Source organism: Prionailurus viverrinus, chromosome B3 (genome assembly GCF_022837055.1).
Source record: "Prionailurus viverrinus isolate Anna chromosome B3, UM_Priviv_1.0, whole genome shotgun sequence".
In the NCBI taxonomy this organism is placed as follows: domain Eukaryota; kingdom Metazoa; phylum Chordata; class Mammalia; order Carnivora; family Felidae; genus Prionailurus; species Prionailurus viverrinus.
Window position 1 is genome coordinate 67151672 of NC_062566.1, and position 18397 is coordinate 67170068.

The 18397-nt window shown below is 45.2% G+C and overlaps 4 non-coding genes across 4 annotated transcripts; all 4 read right to left on the reverse strand.

Annotated features, from left to right (window-relative positions):
* Positions 1-3957: 3957 nt before the first annotated feature.
* Positions 3958-4048, reverse strand: TRNAY-GUA (transfer RNA tyrosine (anticodon GUA)). Its single transcript is given in 2 exon segments — positions 3958-3993; positions 4012-4048. It is a non-coding gene; the product is annotated as a tRNA-Tyr (tRNA).
* A 1256-nt stretch (positions 4049-5304) lies between these two features.
* Positions 5305-5394, reverse strand: TRNAY-GUA (transfer RNA tyrosine (anticodon GUA)). The gene is given in 2 exon segments: positions 5305-5340; positions 5358-5394. It is a non-coding gene; the product is annotated as a tRNA-Tyr (tRNA).
* Positions 5395-11232: 5838 nt separating this feature from the next.
* TRNAL-AAG (transfer RNA leucine (anticodon AAG)) lies at positions 11233-11314 on the reverse strand. The gene has a single exon. It is a non-coding gene; the product is annotated as a tRNA-Leu (tRNA).
* Positions 11315-16989: 5675 nt separating this feature from the next.
* TRNAL-UAG (transfer RNA leucine (anticodon UAG)) lies at positions 16990-17071 on the reverse strand. Its single transcript has one exon. It is a non-coding gene; the product is annotated as a tRNA-Leu (tRNA).
* Between the last annotated feature and the right edge of the window lie 1326 nt (positions 17072-18397).

The following is an 18397-nucleotide window of genomic DNA, read 5'->3' on the forward strand; positions in this document are numbered from 1 at the left end:
AGTTAATATTTTCACATATGCTGGGTGTCTGTCCTATGCAAAATGAATACAGCATTGCCCCAAATTTCAAGGAGCTCACTCCTAAAGAGGATGTGAAAGTATACCATCAGTATGTTGTGATAGGTGGAAAGGTGAAAGTAATCAAGGAGTACCAAAGAGACAAAGAGGAGGAGAACGAAATTGAATCTTGAGGAGCTAGGAGAAGATTGTGGTAAAAGATGATCCTGAAATGATTCAGAGATAATGGGAAGGACTTTGATAAAGGATGAGGCAGAGGGATCAAAGCAGAGTGAGAACCTTGTCATCACCTGGTGTTTGTAAGCCAGGAAACATGGTACATTTTGACTGAGTCACAGAGTTTGGGCCGAGGTGGGAATGGAGGGAATGGAATTGAATGTGCAGAAGGGGCAGAGAGAGAAGAAGAGAGACAGAATCCCAAGCAGGGTCTGCTCCATCAGTGAGGAGTGTGATGCGGGGCTTGATGTGGGGCTCCAACCCATTTGAATGGTGACATCATTACCTGAGTCGAAGTGGGACACTTAATTCAGACGCTTAACTGACTGAGCCACCCAGGCACCCCCATTAGAATATTAAGGTGAGAGGCAGAAAATATCACTTGTAAAAAGAGCAATACTTGCCATCTTCTGCGACAGTGCTGGCCTTCCACTGAGGGTGGGTCATGCTACAGGACAGAGGGACAGGAACTCATTTCCCCTCTTTGTGACACAGATTCTTGCCCTGTTATCTGACATACTGAGGGGGAAGTGAGGCTGCAGGGATGGGAACAGCACTCAGGAAACCAAGCCCTGCCTACGAAGAAACTACTTGTTTTTTTATGTTTTAATCTCAAGTGCGGCTTCTCAGATTCAGTTTTCTGCCTGGTTAAAAAAAAAAAAAAGAGGGGGGAGGGTGCCTTCTGATTCTGAGTCACTGTATTATCTCTCAAGGCTACCAACTTCTAGGATCTCACCCTCTCCTGTTTCAGAGAGTTTTATTTATTGGACAGTGCTCAATGATTTTAGTAGGCTCTGAGTTTATCTGATACGTTATCTGACATTTTTAAAGTAGGGCCCACAGCCAACATGGGGCTTGAATTCACAAGCTCTGAGATCAAGAGTCCAGTGCTCTACCAATTGAGCCAGCCAGGCACCCCTCTAAAAGCTACTATTTAAATAAGGAGGCTTTGCCACAAAATGCCCCAAGATATTTCAGTCTGTGTGCAATATAGGACTAGCAGGCAAAAGTGTACCTGAGAGGAAGATATCCCTTGTCCTCCATCTTGAACAGATGCTGACATTTTTCCACTCTCCTTTACACACTGATTGAAAACATATACCACTTGAGGTCAGGTCTCAGGTTTCTCACTTATGGATTTTACATGCAAATAGTCATATATAAATATATATATTTATACATATATACATTTATACATATATATTCATTTATACATATATATGTATATATTTTGTTTGTTTGTTTGTTTGTTTTTGCCAGTCTTGGACTACATCCTTCTTGACTGCTGGTATTAGCACAAGTGCAGAGATGGAGGAGAGTGACAAAAGCTTTGGTTTCTAATTAATCCCATTAGTGAAAAGTAAACATTTTTATTTATAACCTGTTTGGAACTATTTAGTTACCACTGGGGGTGACCTGCATTCAAGAATTATATTGATCCAGGCATCAGGAACCCCCTTGCTGAGAAAGGCTACCCAGGTGGTAAAGAGATGGTGAGGTTTAAGAAAGAAAGAAGACAATTTCAAAGGATCTTTTTTATTTTACTTTGTTTTTAAGTAATCTCTACACCCAAAGTGGGGTCTGAACTCACAACCCCAAGATCAGGAATTGCATGTGCCAACTGAGCCAGCCAGGCACTGCTCAGGAGATCTTGAATGGAAATTTCCCGATTCCCTATTCTAGTCAAATCTGAAAAAGAAGTAAAGCCTTCATTCAACATAAGATTTTTCTCTCTCGACATTGGCAATGTTTCTGCCTTTATCTGTCAGCTCACCCAAGCCAGGCAGCAACAAAAATGTATGTGCAGAGAAAGTGATAACGGGAGTGGAGATGAATGTTGAAGTACATGAACATTATGCATTTTTCTTCTTCTTGCCATTCTGCTAGAATAACATATAGATCAAGTGATAAAGCCATGGTGCTTTCTCTATGAAGACTCAAACGGGATGTTGAGAAATCTTCCCCTTGCTTCTGGAGTGAGTAGCAATTAAAACCCAAGGGATATGATGAGATTGGGTTAAATTTCATGCATGATTATCAATACTTCATTTCTGGCTAGTCCTGGACTTGTATGTATGCTCTAGTGATATTATATACGGTTACACACAAAATCAACACTCTTCAGGTTTCTGTGTATTTTTCTAAAGCTGTTCTGTGTCCACTGAACTCACCTGATCACAGATCTAGTCTCCTGTTCTAAAAGTCAACTGACTCCAGGCCATTGGTGCTACCAGGAGACCTCTCCCATTTTTTACTCTGACCTCTACCCCAGCCTGAATTAAAAATTTCCAAGGTTAGTTTTAGTTTTAGATTTGCATGGAATGTCCTATGTACCTCTACTACAGTTTTCAGGACATTATATTTTAATTATCTGCTTCCATCTGTCTGTCCCCTACAAATACTAAACTATTTAGGGCAAGACCTATGTTTTAATCTCTCTTTCCCTGGCACAATCACAGTACTTGGGACAGATTAGGTACCTATTAAAGGGTTTGTGACTAAAACATACACAGTCTTAAGGAGTGACAGCTTTTTTGAGCCAACATGACCTAGGTTCTTGAGCTAAGAGGATGTAGGACTTGCTATACCCTTATTGATGAATACCTGCTTCAGTTCATATTCTCAGGGAACATTTCTCAGTAGACAGGAAAAAACAAATCTAAATGTAATGGTGGAAGCATTAGCCGAGTGCACAAAGAAGTAGAATTCTCGGGTGTCAAAGAGAGGCCAGAAATGTCATCGTTGATCCCACAATGCTAATTTCTGCATATGGTGACATTCAAACCTGAGGTCTCTTTGCCGAGAAAGAGTTATAAAATCTTCATGTAGATCACCTGTATGTGCCCAATGGTGTGAACAGAGTAGGAAAGATCACTGTTCTTATGACAAAAGCCACAAAACTCCAGAGGCAAAAAGTGCAACACAAATAAAACCTGTGTCTGTCAGGAGCAACAATCTAGACACCCACGTAAATAGGCCACTGAGAGTTATAATCATCCCTTTCAAACTACATACAAAATTACATTTGCATCCTACAAATGTCAGCTAAGGTGCAGTCCAGAACTGGCAATTATTTGAAAGTTCTCCAAGGGCAATTCTGTACAAATACTACGCTAAGCACGAAGATGAGCCATTTCTGTCTTTGTATATCAAAATATTTATCCAGCATTGGAATTGGGAAGCAAAAACATAGAGGAAAGAAAAGAGTACACCCGTGCACAGATACAGAGAATGAAACAGTGAGTCTCCAAGAAGGATGCCAAGGTTGTCCTCTAACCGCTGTGTTGGCCTGTGTGCTTGGGGGCCTCCAGGGCTTGCCCTGGGCAGCACCTATTTGGCCACCTCTTTGGCAGGGATCTGCCCATCTGGGCAAATTGGTGTTGGTGGCAGAGCCCAGAACACAGGGGGTGGGTGCATGAGTGTAAAGTGCCCTGGATGGTGTGGGAAGTGGCTGCTCAGGGCTCCTCCATAAAGCCCCAGCAGGGTGGACTGTTTTTGCGCTGCAAGGCACCCGTCTGTGGACTGCAGAAAGGTGGTGCAGGTGTTCCTTAACGACAGCATACACCTGGCTGTGCAGGGGTTCCCGAAAGCTTCTCCTGGCTTTGGACTGTGAGAGTGAGTTTGCTGTAATCCTGACCCTGCCAGGTTCAGAGGAGGGCTTTGGCGTTAAGCACTAGCCGCTGGTGGAGGCCTTCATGAGGGCCAGTAAAAATGACAGGCACCTCCTTCGAGCCGGAATCGAACCAGCGACCTAAGGATGTCCACATCGCGTTTAGTCTACAGTCCTCCGCTCTACCAGCTGAGCTATCGAAGGGTGCACGGCATTGGGGCTGAGTCACCGCTCTTTCTGGAAATGACGAGGCCAAGACTGGACCGCCCCAGGCGCAATTTGCCTTGGATTCGTCAGAAGCTGCCTTTGAAGGGAACCAAACATACGCTGCTACGTGATGGCAGCCGGCTGTCCTGGGACCGCGATTTTCAAGATTCCCGACTGGGGCCCTCACCTGTTGCGTCTTTTCGCCTCCCAGAGTTCCTTAATACAGTGGGAGAGGAGACGATGGGGGGACTACGGCCATCCGTCGGGGCCAGAAAGTCATTAAGAGGGGGAGGGGGAGGGGAAGGGACGTTGGCGAAATGGATGCGAGGGTCGGGTGGGAAGGGCTTGCGGAGCAAGGGAAAGGAGAACCCACCCCATGGGCGCTGGGTGGGCGGCCGCGAATCGCAGGACCTCAGGCTCAGGTGGAGGCCCCTTGGAGGAATCTCGCCTCTCAGCGCCCTCGCCTTCCCCGTGTTGTGAGTGCCAGCCCCCGCCTCGTCCCCACGCCACCCACTCACCATGCACCTGCCGCGTTGCGCCCCCAGGACCTCGGGGTTCACTTTTCTGAGCGGGGAGCCTTACTGGGAAGTGATGGGGAAAGGCTCTGGCGCCAGGCTCAGAGACCACGGCCACGGGGCCCCGGCGTCGCGGCCATTCTGGGCACTCCTCTCCCCGCCTCTGCCCCCAGACCCGGATTCCTGTGGCTGAGACGGCTGCTCCCCGAAATAGCTCACAGTTCTGTAGGCTTCCCGGAGACGCATCGAAGACAATTTCAAGAGTCTGAAGTTGGGCTAGACAGACGTGAGACGGTGCTCAAGCTAGGAGGAAGCTGAGGAGAAGGAGACTGAGACAGACGTTGAGAGAGTGGGTTTTCAAGAAGGATGCCCAAGACCCGTGTGATGGCCTGTGTGCTTATCAGCCTCCAGGGCTTGCCGAGGACAGTGCCTGTTTGGTAGGGATGTATGTTTAGCAAAAACGGTGGTGGCAGATCCCGGAGCTACAGCACCGGGTGCATAAAAAGGGCTGGCGTCAGGGCTCCTTGATAAGGCAGGAGTACCAAGCAGACTGAGCGCTGCAGGCCATGGGTGTGCGGACTGCGGAAAAGAGGTGCAGGTGTGTTCCCTGGGGATAGATAGCACACACGTAGCTGTATAGGAGTTCTGAAATTGTTTCCTGGCTTTGGTCCCTCCTGCGAGGCCTTTGACACTAGCCGGTGGAGGCCTTCATGAGGTCCAGTAAAAATGACAGGCACCTCCTTCGAGCCGGAATCGAACCAGCGACCTAAGGATGTCCACATGCGTCTAGTCTACAGTCCTCCGCTCTACCAGCTGAGCTATCGAAGGGTGCACGGCACTGGGGCTGAGTCACCGCTCTTTCTGGAAATGACGAAGCCAAGACACTGGTCCGTCACAGGTGCAGTTTGTCTTGGGTTGGTCGGAAAGTCCCTTTGAAGAGAGCCAAACACACGCTTCCACGTGATGGTAGTCAGGTGTCCTGGGACCGGGATTTTCAAAATACCCAACCCGGGCCCTCACGTGTGGCGTCATTTCCCCTCCCGGAGTTCCTTAATACAATGGAGAGGGGGGGGCGACTAAGGCCGTCTGTCAGGGGCCAGAAAGCGGTAAGAGGGAGGGGGGCGGAGATGGAGGCGTTGGCGAAACAGATGCATGGGTCGGGTGGGGAGGGCTTGCGGAGCAAGGGAAAGGAGAACCCACCCCATGGGCACCGGGTGGGCGGCCGCGAACCGCAGGACCTCAGGCTCAGGTGGAAGCCCCTGAAGGAACGCCGCCTCTCAGCGCCCTCGCCTCCCCAGTGTTGTGAGTGCCCGCCCCCGCCTCGTCCCCACGCCACTCACCCACCACGCACCTGCCGCGCTGCGCCCCCAGTGGGGCTCACTTTTTGGCGTGGGGACCCTTGCTGGGAAGTGATGGGGAGAGGCTCTGGGGACAGGCTTAGAGACCACGGCCACGGGGCCCAGGCGTCGCGGCCATTCTGGGCACTTGTCTCCCCACCTCTGCCCCCCGACCCGGATTCCTGTGGCGGAGGCGGCTGTTCCCCGAAATAGCTCACGGTTCTGTGGGCTTCCCGGAGACGCACCGAAGACAAGAGCGGCAGAGATCACCGGCGTGAGCCCGGTTGGACTCCTTTGCCCTAGCTCCGCGTCTTTCTCAGACGTTTCAGATCCCATGCTCCCCAAGACATCTCATCCATCCAGCGAAGGTCTCCCAGAGGCACAACAAGCCACACTCAAGTGCCCCTGCCTCGAGCGTGTGTGGGCGGCAGGTGTATCTGCACCTTCGAGGATAGGGGTGAGGGGCAGTGCCTTTGAGCCGGTACTACTCTCTCTGTGTGGTACCAGGCAGAAAGAGTCAGCCAGGCCGGGTTTGTAGTTTTGCATGCTCTGGTCCTCTCAGGCTGTGCTGCATTCCTCTCTTGTCTTGTTGGGAGCAAGCTTCAATTTTGAGCCCAGGTATTTTGCCATAGTGAAAATGTGTCTTTGGATTTTAATTATTAATAAACCCTCAAAATTGTCTCATCAACTGCAGCAAAATATACCACAGCAGTGCACGTTATCATTATAGGAGACAACAGTGGATGAAGGGCAGTTAGAGTATACATGGGAACTCTGTGCTTAATTTAACATAATACTGTCCCCAAACATAAAGTGTATTAATTGAAAAATTAATAAATTGATTTGACTAATTTTATTTATTCAGATGTATATATACTGACTTACCAGTCTCTAAGAGAACTATTCCCCAAAACATTAAGAGTAACAAGGTATAGAATATAAAATGTAAATGTTAAAATAACGAGTGGTTAGGGGCGCCTGGGTGGCTCACTCGGTTAAGCGTCCGGCTTGGGCTCAAGTCATGATCTTGCGGTCTGTGGGTTCGAGCCCGCGTCAGGCTCTGTGCTGACAGCTCAGAGCCTGGAGCCTGTTTCAGATTCTATGTCTCCCTCTTCCTCTGACCATCCCCTGTCCATGCTGTCTCTCTCTCTCTGTCTCAAAAATAAATAAATATTAAAAAAAAATTTTTTTTAAATAATGAGTGGTTAATCCTGAATATCTAACCCTAATGTTACAGGAGTTTTAGTAAGAAGTACAAAGAAAACTTTGGTAAACGTAGTTAAAATAACAGTAATCTGAACCAATGGGAACTAATCTGCACAATGAAATAGTCCAATCATAGATGAGCAGGATAAATATAAAATAAACAACACCTACACATTGGAGATACAAATCAGGACACTAAAAATAGAATAGTAAGTCTTACTTGGTTCTAGAGAATGAGAATGTTTTTACTACATAAGTGAAGTTTATGTTTCGCATCAGATTTTTGTAAATACTAAGCATAATAATGTAACATTTTCACAAGTCTAAAGGAATTTCATTTTTATCTTTATTTTATCAATTTTCATATAAAGTAAATGGTGAGATACCATAATCATAATCATTACCCAGATTCAACAATCTTCAGGGTTTTACTAATTTATCCCTTTTTCTTCTTCTTCTTCTTCTTCTTCTTCTTCTTCTTTTTTTTTTTAAGTAGGCTCCATACTGGATGTGGGGCTTGAACTCATGATCCTGAGATCAAGAGTCTCATGCTTTACCAGCTGAACCAGCCTGGGTCCCCTCTTCTATTTCCTCTTATCTGAAGTATGATAAAACAAACCTATATCATGTATTATCACCATTTATATTTCAGTATGGTTCTCTAATCATATGAACATTATTACATATCCACAAATTTATACCTAAGAAAATTAGTATTCATTCTTTTGTAACATTTATTACATAATGCATATTGAAATTTCCCTGATTTTCTCAAAATGGCACATAAAGAGGTTTTAATCTAATCAAGAGCGAAACAGATTTTACGCATATATTTGCTTTGTGTGTAAATCTCCTCTATTTTGGATCAGTCTCTTTCAGTGTCTCTGTGTCTCTCCTCTTTTCTCTCTCTTGCCAGTGAGATAATAAAGAAATGAATCAGTTGTTTTGGACAATGTTATACATTTTTCCAAATCCAATGCTTTCCTTCATTTTAATTTATACTGCTCTTTCATTTCTTGAAAATAGAACATTAAACTGTCAATTCTTGATTAAGGTTAGAGTTTTTACAAAAGTACTTCAGAAGCAATTCTATGTACTTCACGTATTGAGTATCAGCTCAAAAGTCACACAATCTTTCAATTTTAAATGTTAGTGTTGATCAGTGGGTTCACATACAGAGAGCCTGATCCCTCCATTGCAAATTGCCCCATCAGCTTATCCTTAAATATTAATATCATCACAGCTAAATCATGATATCCAATTTTATATTTCATCCATATTTACTGGCTTGATTTCCTCTTCACAGAAGTTTTATTCACCAGCTAGGGCTACTTGGTTATCTTAAACAGAATGAACATTTAATAGGTAGGGATAATGCTTGATTCTAACCCATTAATTGCCGAATTTCACATTAAATAATTTTCTCCCTGGTTGTCCCCACTGGTGATCAATGGGTTGTTTTTCTTTCTGCCTTTAGGAGATCATTATATGTTTTTATATTCAATGTTTTGGAGTAGGTATTCCTTTTGGTCATCCGTTTGTTCCATCTTTGGCCAGTGGAAACTTGTTGGCTCCTGAGAACTTTTGCCATGGCCTAGTAGCTTGCAGAAATTCTTGCTTCCTTGCCAGCTCTTCATGTATGTTTCTTGCCCCAAACCTGAAATCGGCCTAGTTCTTTTTGATCAGAATGGTTTTGGGAGACCACAACATTTCAATTATTTCATGGAGCAGCAATTCCCTTTTCTCTGTAAATTATAGAAAAAGGAAATTTATATGTCTTCTCACTGAGGGATCAGTAATATGTACCCGGCTGGATTGTGAGGGTCTCCCTCAATGACTAGACACCAGCTATTAATCACATTTTTTTGTACTAACTTTTTAGTACATAAGAGAAGTTTAAAGGATGGATTTTTTTTTAATTTTAAAAACATCAAAGCATTCATTAGCAGTGGTGGAATTCAAACCTACAAATCCAAGAGACGATAGCCTAAACCCTGCACCTCAGACCACTCTGCCACACTACCTCATACTTAACCTCTTCACTTATTTTCACATTTTGTAATCTAGATGGAAGGTGATTGGGTTGAACATCACCATTTGTTTGAGAAAGTAATCCTTTGACTTCTAGGAAGTGAATTCCCTGGGATCACAACCTTACCTCCTCCAGCCAAGGTCAATCCTTGGCAAAAAATAGGCACTCACTAATTTGTGGAAGGTGCATACATCTTGATCTACATCACCTCCTACCAGCGTTGGGGAGAAAGAGGTTAAGGAGAAAACAGAAATGTCCATTCTCACACTCCACCCATGCAACCAAATTTCAGGCCTTTGCACCACTTATTAGCGTGATACTAAGAGACCTAGAAAAAGCCGCATGAAGATTTAGAGTGACCGTGAGTATAAAGCGAGCCTTGTATCTGCTCCCATCATTGCTGCCAGAACGTGCTATTTTTATTTGATAATTGGATCTTAATAGCCGCGTAGGCTGATGGGAATGATCCCGCAGAACAGAGAAGAAACAAGTGTTGGAAAGAATGTTTTGGGGTAAGCAAGAGAGGACGGCATCTCCTGCACCAAGGGTAGAGATGGCCTTAGCTAGGATCTCGCTTAGATCATCCACAGTAACGGGAGTCCTAAAGATACTCAGAAAGCAGCAGGTGGATGAGGACCTTGTAGAAGTTCTCCTGTGACTGCTTCTGTTTTCTCGGTGAAAGAGAAAGCTGAGCATTAGAATGCATGAGGAGGTGATGGCTGTTTTGAGAAGGGATGAAACAGCAGTCTTTAAGAATCCTATATAGTAGAGGACTCTCGAAAACTTGTAAGATTGTCATGCAGACACGCTTGAGATCACTGCCATGAATTTAAATTGAGGCCAGTCTAGCATTACTGTTTCTCTCCATTCTAGATGAGCCAGGTGAGTGCGGGGACAGAAGGCTTTCTTTAAATAAGGATTGTGATTTTGTTAAGTGAGTATGCTTAAGCAAAAGAGGAACAACCATACTCGAACTCCTAGATGGAGAAGCAGCCCAGAAACTTGGTTTCTCTTGGTCATTCTTTTAAGGACACGGGCCACCTCCGTTTCTTCACCCCCTCCTCGAAAGGAAGTTTCTCCCCGTTGCCCAAAAGCGCTCTCACCACAACCTCCCCCAAGAGACACAGTGAGAGGGGCAAATCTTAGATTGCACTTGGGTTCCACCCATCCACTCTTCGGGGGAGCCCCCAAACCACACGCACAGATCCGGAAGTTCTGACAGTTCAAGACGTGAAAATGTCTGATAGGAGTTCGCACTTGGGGTCGAAACTTTCTCGGGCTTTCTGAGAGCAAGCGCTTAGGGTCAGTGAGCTTATTTTCCAAGTTGGTCATCAAGGATCCCTGACTCAGGTCTGCGAAAACCGAAACACCCCCCTCCTCCCGCGGGCATTGCCTCCTTTCCGAGACACATCTTCAGACAGTCTCGCTCAGCCGTGTCCTTCCTTCTCGCTTCCTGGCCGAGAAGACCTGGAGGAACCGGGAGACACTGCGTCGAGAGAGCGGAAACGGGGCTTGGGAGTGGGGAGGCAGAAACGCGAGCCGGAAGGCTCCAGGAAACAGGCCAACGGGGACCTAAGAACCCAGGAGCCGGCGCAAAAGTTGCAGGTACGTGCGGGCGACAGTACAGCCCTAGGGTCTGAGCCCTGTGATCTTGCCAAAGGAGTTTCCTCTGGACGTTTTGCTCCGGGACTGGCTGCAAAGCCTCTGTGCGTTTCCGTTTATGAGTGGGAAAAACGTAAGACAAAAAAGCACTCCCTGTCCCTTCCAAGCCCTTCTATCAATCCTTATATCAATCCGCGTGTGACAGCTACTTCTGTGGACACACCTGCCACTGTGAAGTCTTAACATTTGTTTCTTGCCGTCCCTTAACCTCCTGGGGAACTTCGTCTTTGAAGACTTATCAAAACGTTGCGGGTTGGCAAAACTTTCCAGAGCCCTACCCAGGCCAGAAAGCAGGCGCTCTCTGCACTTGACCTGAAAGTTCACCCTCGTGTACTCACCCCAGACCCATTCCGGTGCTACCTATGTAGACACTGGAGTGATTATTCGTCATCCTCTGACCTCAGTTCCGCTGCTGGTAAAAATCTTACGTGGCAGCGGTGGGATTCGAACCCACGCCCCCGAAGAGACTGGAGCCTTAATCCAGCGCCTTAGACCGCTCGGCCACGCTACCGCTGGCTTGTAGTGGCTCTGCCTGGTTTTTTCTGATGGTAACTACCTTCCTTTACATCTCCGTTCTATTACATAGATTTGTGTTCTGAAGTCCTAAATCTCAAGAACATATGGAGGAAGGGACAGAGGAACCGTAGGGCTCATCGCGAAAGCTTACTTTCCTCCTAGACTCTGGATTGTCCATCTCCCACCCACGGCTTAAAGAGGAATATTTTACTGAGTGAATGAAGAATACATGAGTAATAAGTGAATGAAATTTGTAACACAAGAGAAGGCTGTGGGCCTTTTGCAGGTGTCGACTATGTTGGCTTCCTCTCCGTCTTGCTACAAATATCTTAGGGAAGATCAATGAAGTATTCAAGCTAATTAAAGCCACAAAATCCTTGCTCCGAGGGAGCATGTCTTATCAAACGGAGATCTAGGGCATTTGCAAATACCTGAACACCTACTTAGAGCTAGAATCTAACCAACAACCTAGATGCCAATGGAAATCTACAGTCCTTTCTTTTACTAGGTGAGATATCAAAGAGTTCAGGCATGTGTCTCTGCTAAATTATTTCTTCAGAGGAAGTGAAGCCCCTTATATGGTTTTACACTCCATTCCTAAGACACTTGGAGATGTCTTCTTTCTGCTCTCATAGAGCGGGTGCTCGTTTCTTTTGAATCTGAGGGCTTTTAGGACCTTAGAGGTTTCCCAGGCCACCACATTGGCATCTAAGCATGGCAAAATCAACCCTCTGAGACTGCTCCTGTCACTCCAGAATTTGTGCAGGGGAATGTCCAGGTGAGTAGAGAGAGCAGCGCTCAAGTTCCCTGCTGACCAACTCTGCCGGTCTCCACACACACTGCAGAGCTATGCCCAAGCCCCAGGAAGGAACGTCATCTCCAGGCTTTCCTCTGAGCTCAGGGACACGATGTGCTCATTTTTCCGAGAAAAACATTTTAGTGAGAAGTGACAGGAGACGGTCCTGCAGCTGCACAGAGGCTAGACTGGGACTGCCAGTCCCTGCAGCTCCCCTCTCCCATCAGGCAGTTTTTATTATTGCAGGATATTCTGTCCCTGTTGCCTTCATTTGATAGCTGCCTCCAGTTTTCAAAAGAGCTTTCGGGTTCTGTCGGGTTTTTGCTCCAGCACATCACAGCCAAAATAATCATGACATCCCTAGAGCAGTAGTTCTAAGCTCTGTTCATTAGAATCACGTGTGGAACTTTTAAAAATTCTGACGTGAACCTGGGCTCTAGACCAATTACCTCATAATCTCTATGGGTGGTATCCAGGCATCAGTATTCTATAGTTTCTCACATGCAGCCAACATAGAAAACCAGTGCCTGAGGATATTCCAACAAGCAGTTCTATTTCTTTTAAGGACTTCTCACTTGTCCCACCTGTCATGTCCAAACCTGCTTGACACAGGCTGTTTCTCTGGATACCTGCTGTGACACAGCCAAGAAGTTGCCAGGTTCAATGCCTGAGTGGCAGTCGCAATGCTGCTTGACTACCACATGCCAGACCATGTGACTTGGTAAGGACCGTGTGCTGGAACAGAGGTGAAGTTGTTCACAGATTATAATGTGGAGCCACGTATCGGAAGGGTTCTTCCCTAATCCCTCCATGTTCTTCTATTTGTCTTTCAGCCTCGTTCTTTTATATATCTCAGGATGACCCAAGGCTTCTCACCTCCTTATCTCCTCCCACACACCTGGGGTGAGCTCTGGACTGAACTAGCCTTAGTTCTAGGACCAAATACATACCCGAAATGACAGCTGAGAATGGGCCTTCCAGTTCAAGATTGCATGGATCTTAAATCATTCATTTAATCCTCAGAGCTGACTTTATCAATATATTCTAACGTATTGGCTTTTCCATGACCTTTTACAGTTTATAGAAGAGATGGGATAGAGAAGCCCCTTCCAGTGCCACAGCGTTCTTCCCAAAGTTCAGCCCAGGAATCTGGGAGGCTATGGGAGGCGGGGAATCTTGGGGGAGGGTTTGGTGCCACTCCCAGAGTGATCTGCAGGACACTTCAGAGATTTTCCACATTAGGAGAGACTAGGGGTCCTGATGGATATTGTGCAGGATAAATCGTACACAAGGGGGCAGTGTAGCTCAGGCTTCCTCCAGACTCCAATGCACAGGTTGCACTTTAGAAGGTTTGGTTCCTGTCTGGTTGTGGGATGAGGGGGAATTGGGGGGCTTTGTCTTAGAGTGTGATGGCCTGGGGATGTTGAGTTGCAATTACTTGAGGCAAGGACAAGTATCTGTTACTTCTTCCTTCTGCCAGTTTTGTTGGTTGTGGATCAACAAAATGAAGATCTCTCTTACAAGAATAGTGTAAGAAGCTGTAACTCAAGAGTGAGTGCACCAGTCAGGGGCTAAAATATGAAATCCAGTTCCTCCGAGTTGAACAACTTTAGCTAGTTGAATCCACAATATATAAAATAACAATACATCTGGATCAACTGGGATTTATCCCAGAAAAGCAAAGTTGGTTTGATATTCAAAATCAATGTGATTTATTATTTCAACAGACTAAAAAGAAAAATCATATGATCTTACCCAAAAATGCAGACAAAGCATTTGACAAAGTCCACATTCATTCCAGACACAGACTCACAGCAAATTAGGAAAAGAAGGAAACTTCCTCAACCTGATAAAGGGAAGCTATGAAAAACTTCTGCTAATATCATGCTCAATGATGAAAGACTGAATGTTTTCCCTGTAAGATTGGGAGTAAACATGGACATCTGCTTTCATCACTTTTGTTCAACATGGTGCAGGGGATTCTTGCCCAATCAATAATGGGGGAAAGAATGAAATGGAAGGCATCTAGGTTTTTTTTTTTTAATTTATTTTTTAATGTTTATTTATTTTTTGACAGAGAGACAGAGCATGAGCGGGGGAGGGGCAGAGAGAGAGAGGGAGACACAGAATCAGAAACAGGCTCCAGGCTCTGAGCTGTCAGCACAGAGCCTGGCATGGGGCTCCTGAACCGAAGTCAGACGCTCAACCGACTGAGCCACCCAGGTGCCCCAGGAGGCATCTAGGTTTAAACAAACAAGTAAAGGTATCTTTTATCCCAAGAAAACATGAAAATCTATGTAAAATTCCGACAGAATCTACGGAAAGCTGTAACTAATAAGTGAATCCAGCAAAGTTGTTGGATATAAAGCAAATATTACAATTAATTGCATATATTACTGTCTATATACTGTATCTATATATATATAATTGTACCTAGCAATGAACTATCAGAAACTGACAATTTTAAAAACAATCCAATTTACGTTAAATGTGAGATACTTAGGGACAAAATATGTCCAAGATTTGTACACCAGAAAAAAAAATGCTGAGATAGATAAAAGAAAACCTAAATACAAGGATCCTTGGATCATTTCACGTTTGTGAATGAGAAGATTCAATATCATTAAGATATCAATTATCCCTAAGTTGATTTATAGATTCAATGCAATCCTAATCAAAATAACAAGGTTTTTAAATGTATTTTTAAGACATTTTTTTTAATTTAAAGTTTATTTATTTTTGGTAGTCTCTACACCCAAAACGGGGCTCAAACTCATGACTCATGATATCAAGAGTCCCATGTGCTTCCAACTGAGCCACCCATGTGACTCTGGTTTCTCTTTTCTTTTTCCTTTGTTTTAGAAATTGGCTAGCTAATTCCAAAATTCCTATGGAAATTCAAAGATATAGCATGCCCAAAACAACTTTAAAAAGAAGAACAAAGTTGGAGCAAACTCACTCTGACTGACATCAAGACTCATAAAAGCTGCTCTAATCAAGACCATAGTATTGGTATTAAAATATAAAAAATAGATATACGAAACAGGAGTACAGAGATAGAACCATACATAAATTATCTATTGATTGTTGACAAAGTTTCAAAGGCAATTCAGTAGAGACAGGTAGTCTTTTTTAATTTACTTTTTATTTTTTATTAAGTTTTTAATTTTAATTCCAGGATAGCTAACACAGTGTTATATTAGTTTCAGGTGTATGAGATAGTGATACAATTCTATACACATTACTCAGTGCTCATCACGATAAATGTGTTCTTTAGAAAGGTAGTTTTTTCAATAATGTTAAAAAATAATTTTGATCCCTACTTAACACCACATAAAAAAACAATTCAAAATGGATCATAAACCCAAACTATAAAGTACTTAGAATGATATCTTTATCAAGTTGTATCAGGGAAAGATTTTTTTTAGAAGCAACACCAAAAGCATGATCCATAAAAGAAAAATATGATTAATTGTACTTCATCAAAATTAGGAGACTTTGCCCTTCAAAGACACTGTTGAGAGACTGAGAAAACAAGCCACAAAGTGGGAACATAATAGTAGTACCCTCAGTCTTTAAGAACGATTTTGTCTCCTAAGGGACATTGACAATGTCTGGAGACATTTCAGTTGTCATAACTGAGACAGTATTACTGGTATCCAGTGAGTAAAGGCCAGGGATACTGCTAAACATCCTATACTACACATGACCTCTGACCCCCACAGTAAAGAATTATCCGGTCCAAAAATGTCACTATTGTTGATGTTGACTAGAATAACAAGCCACATGGACAAACTTAACTCTTGCCTCCTTTAGGGCACAGGCCAGTCAGGTTCCACCACCATCTACTAAAATGAGCAGAGAACTCCTTCTCAAAGCCTTGAGGAGGGGACAGTGCCTGGATTCAAATCTGAATGTGGTATATATTCATAAACATGTGTATGTATCCAAATCATGCTTAATGCACCCTCTAGGTACCAAAGGCTATACACGTACATGGCGCAGGAAAGGCATTGCCCTCAAAGGCCAGAAAGTGAGAATGTTCCTTAAAGAGCTCAAATTCTTACTTCAAACCCATTCTAGGACTCTTTGGGGGCTAGGTAAGAGTCAGAGTGGTCTTCCTGGCCTGGCTCAAGTCTGGTGGTTGAATCACTTACCTGACCTGGTGAGAACTTGCCTCCCTTGACAATAAGCTTCCTGCTTAACACATCTCCTTTGCTGTCCTGTGGTGAACTTGGAGGGAGAGACAGAGTGTGGGTTGGGAGGGGGTGCCGTAGTAGCAGAGAGACCAGAGGCACCTGGAAAGAGAAATAAGACGGAACATCCTATAGGTAACGCATTAGGGGTCCGAGAGGCAGCACCGGGGACCACAGGGACACTTTGGGTGCCCTGTGCAACTGTCTGAATTTTTTTACTTTGGCTCTGAGTGGAACTGCTGAAATTTTCCGAGTTAACCCTTAGGAGCAAAGGCTGACTTCATTCCCTGCTCCCCTCCGTGCCCCACCTTACCTGTTTACTGCACTTTCAAGGTTCTGTCAAGATTCCAAGACTACCTCTCCTCTCCTAAGTGCCCAGGTTAAATGCCATCCTTTGGCCAGCAAGGCCTTATCCTCTCCCTTCCAAACAGCGGCGGGGGGGGGGGGGGGGGGGGGGGGGGGATTGGGGATCCGGAGGAGTGCGTCTTTTAAAGATCTGCTTGTGAGCTCCCTGCCAGTAAAACGGAGTCCTTCATTCACTAGTCCCACCCCATCAGTCAAGAGCCGAGTAGTCAGAAAATCCACACATTGAGTTTTGGTCAAATCCCGCAGGGGTACTATAGTTTTATTTGGAGTGAAGGCAAAGGCCGTGACTACTTATGACTAGAAACAAAACCCTGGCAGCGGTGGGATTCGAACCCACGCCCCCGAAGAGACTGGAGCCTAAATCCAGCGCCTTAGACCGCTCGGCCACGCTACCAAATCCACGGAAGTGGGCTGCCTACACTTCCTACTCATACATTTCTGCTCTTTTTTACAGCATTGGTCTTTAAACCTTCAACCTGGGACCAAGATTGTAGGTATCACCAAAGGACCCTAAGGAAGAGACTCTTCCCTCCCTGCTTCGCTCCACTAGGATTCCAATCTGCATCCGCCCACCTCGGAACAGCTCTTCTCACTCCAGTAACTAAAGGGAAAGATCTTCAAACCAAACCATCCGTTCCGGAAGCGAAGCTCTTGGGATCTAGAACCTTAAGAGCATTCCAAAGACAGGGGTCGCGTCAGCTTCCGCCTAGCACCTAGTAAGCGCTCAGAAAGTATTTATTGAACGGATGAATGAACTCTTTTTGACTCCAGATAGCTTCGGGGTGGGGCTGGTGGGGTAAAGAAGACCAAAGCAGCAGCTTTTGCTACATTTTGAGTTTGATACTTTTCGGTTCCGAAGCCAGGAGAGAAGCCTTGGAGTCTCCAGGAAGCGTAGGACGTGAATTAAAACCACCGAGAAAAAAAGCTTGCCTCCTGGTTCCCTTTTGCTCCTTTGAGACCTAACTGCAAATAGGCGGTGCCAATCTCCGCCAGCTCCCTAGTCTGGACGGAACAGAGTCTACAGAGTCTTCCTCCCCCCGTCCTGCTTGCCCGAAAGGAAGGCTGTGTCAGAATGGATCGGTTCCTGCTGCTGGGAAGCCTTCAGTCCCTTTCTTTAGAACTAACTCTTCGTCTGCCAGGCAGGTCCCCTTTCCCCTGATCAGTAGTAGCCACGTGGCGCCTGTTATTACGAGCGACTACGGACGGAGATAGCCAGAAATGCCCTTCCCTGGGGACAGAGCCGTGATTCTGAGCCCGCACGGGTGCTCCTAGCACCCAGGATTCCGGAGAACTTCCCTCTTCTCATCTTCCCCGGAAGCCCAAGCCAGGTTCCAGAATGGGGGAGAAAAAAGATTCACACTTATTCTCTTCTTGACACAGGGAAGGTAGACACACCTCAGTTCTCCAAATGTCAGCGTTTCTGTTCTGGGCCTACCAAACTTTGGTTTCCATGCTCCTTTTGATTACATCCAAGTGGAAATTACAGAATGCCAATAGCTGATGTGTCTCTTTTGTTAGTGTGTGGCAGTAGCAGAGAAATAAATTCAGTTAGTGCCTAGTCTTCAGAGAAAAACAGGTGCCTGTGTCACAGAGAAAGGCTGGGGGATGTGGGTTGGGTGATGTTTCGGCTAATTTTCTGCCTTCTGAAGGTGGAAATTGTGGCTCCCTGGTGACATGCAATCATATTTGGCTAACATTATTTATTTGATAAAATTAAGGA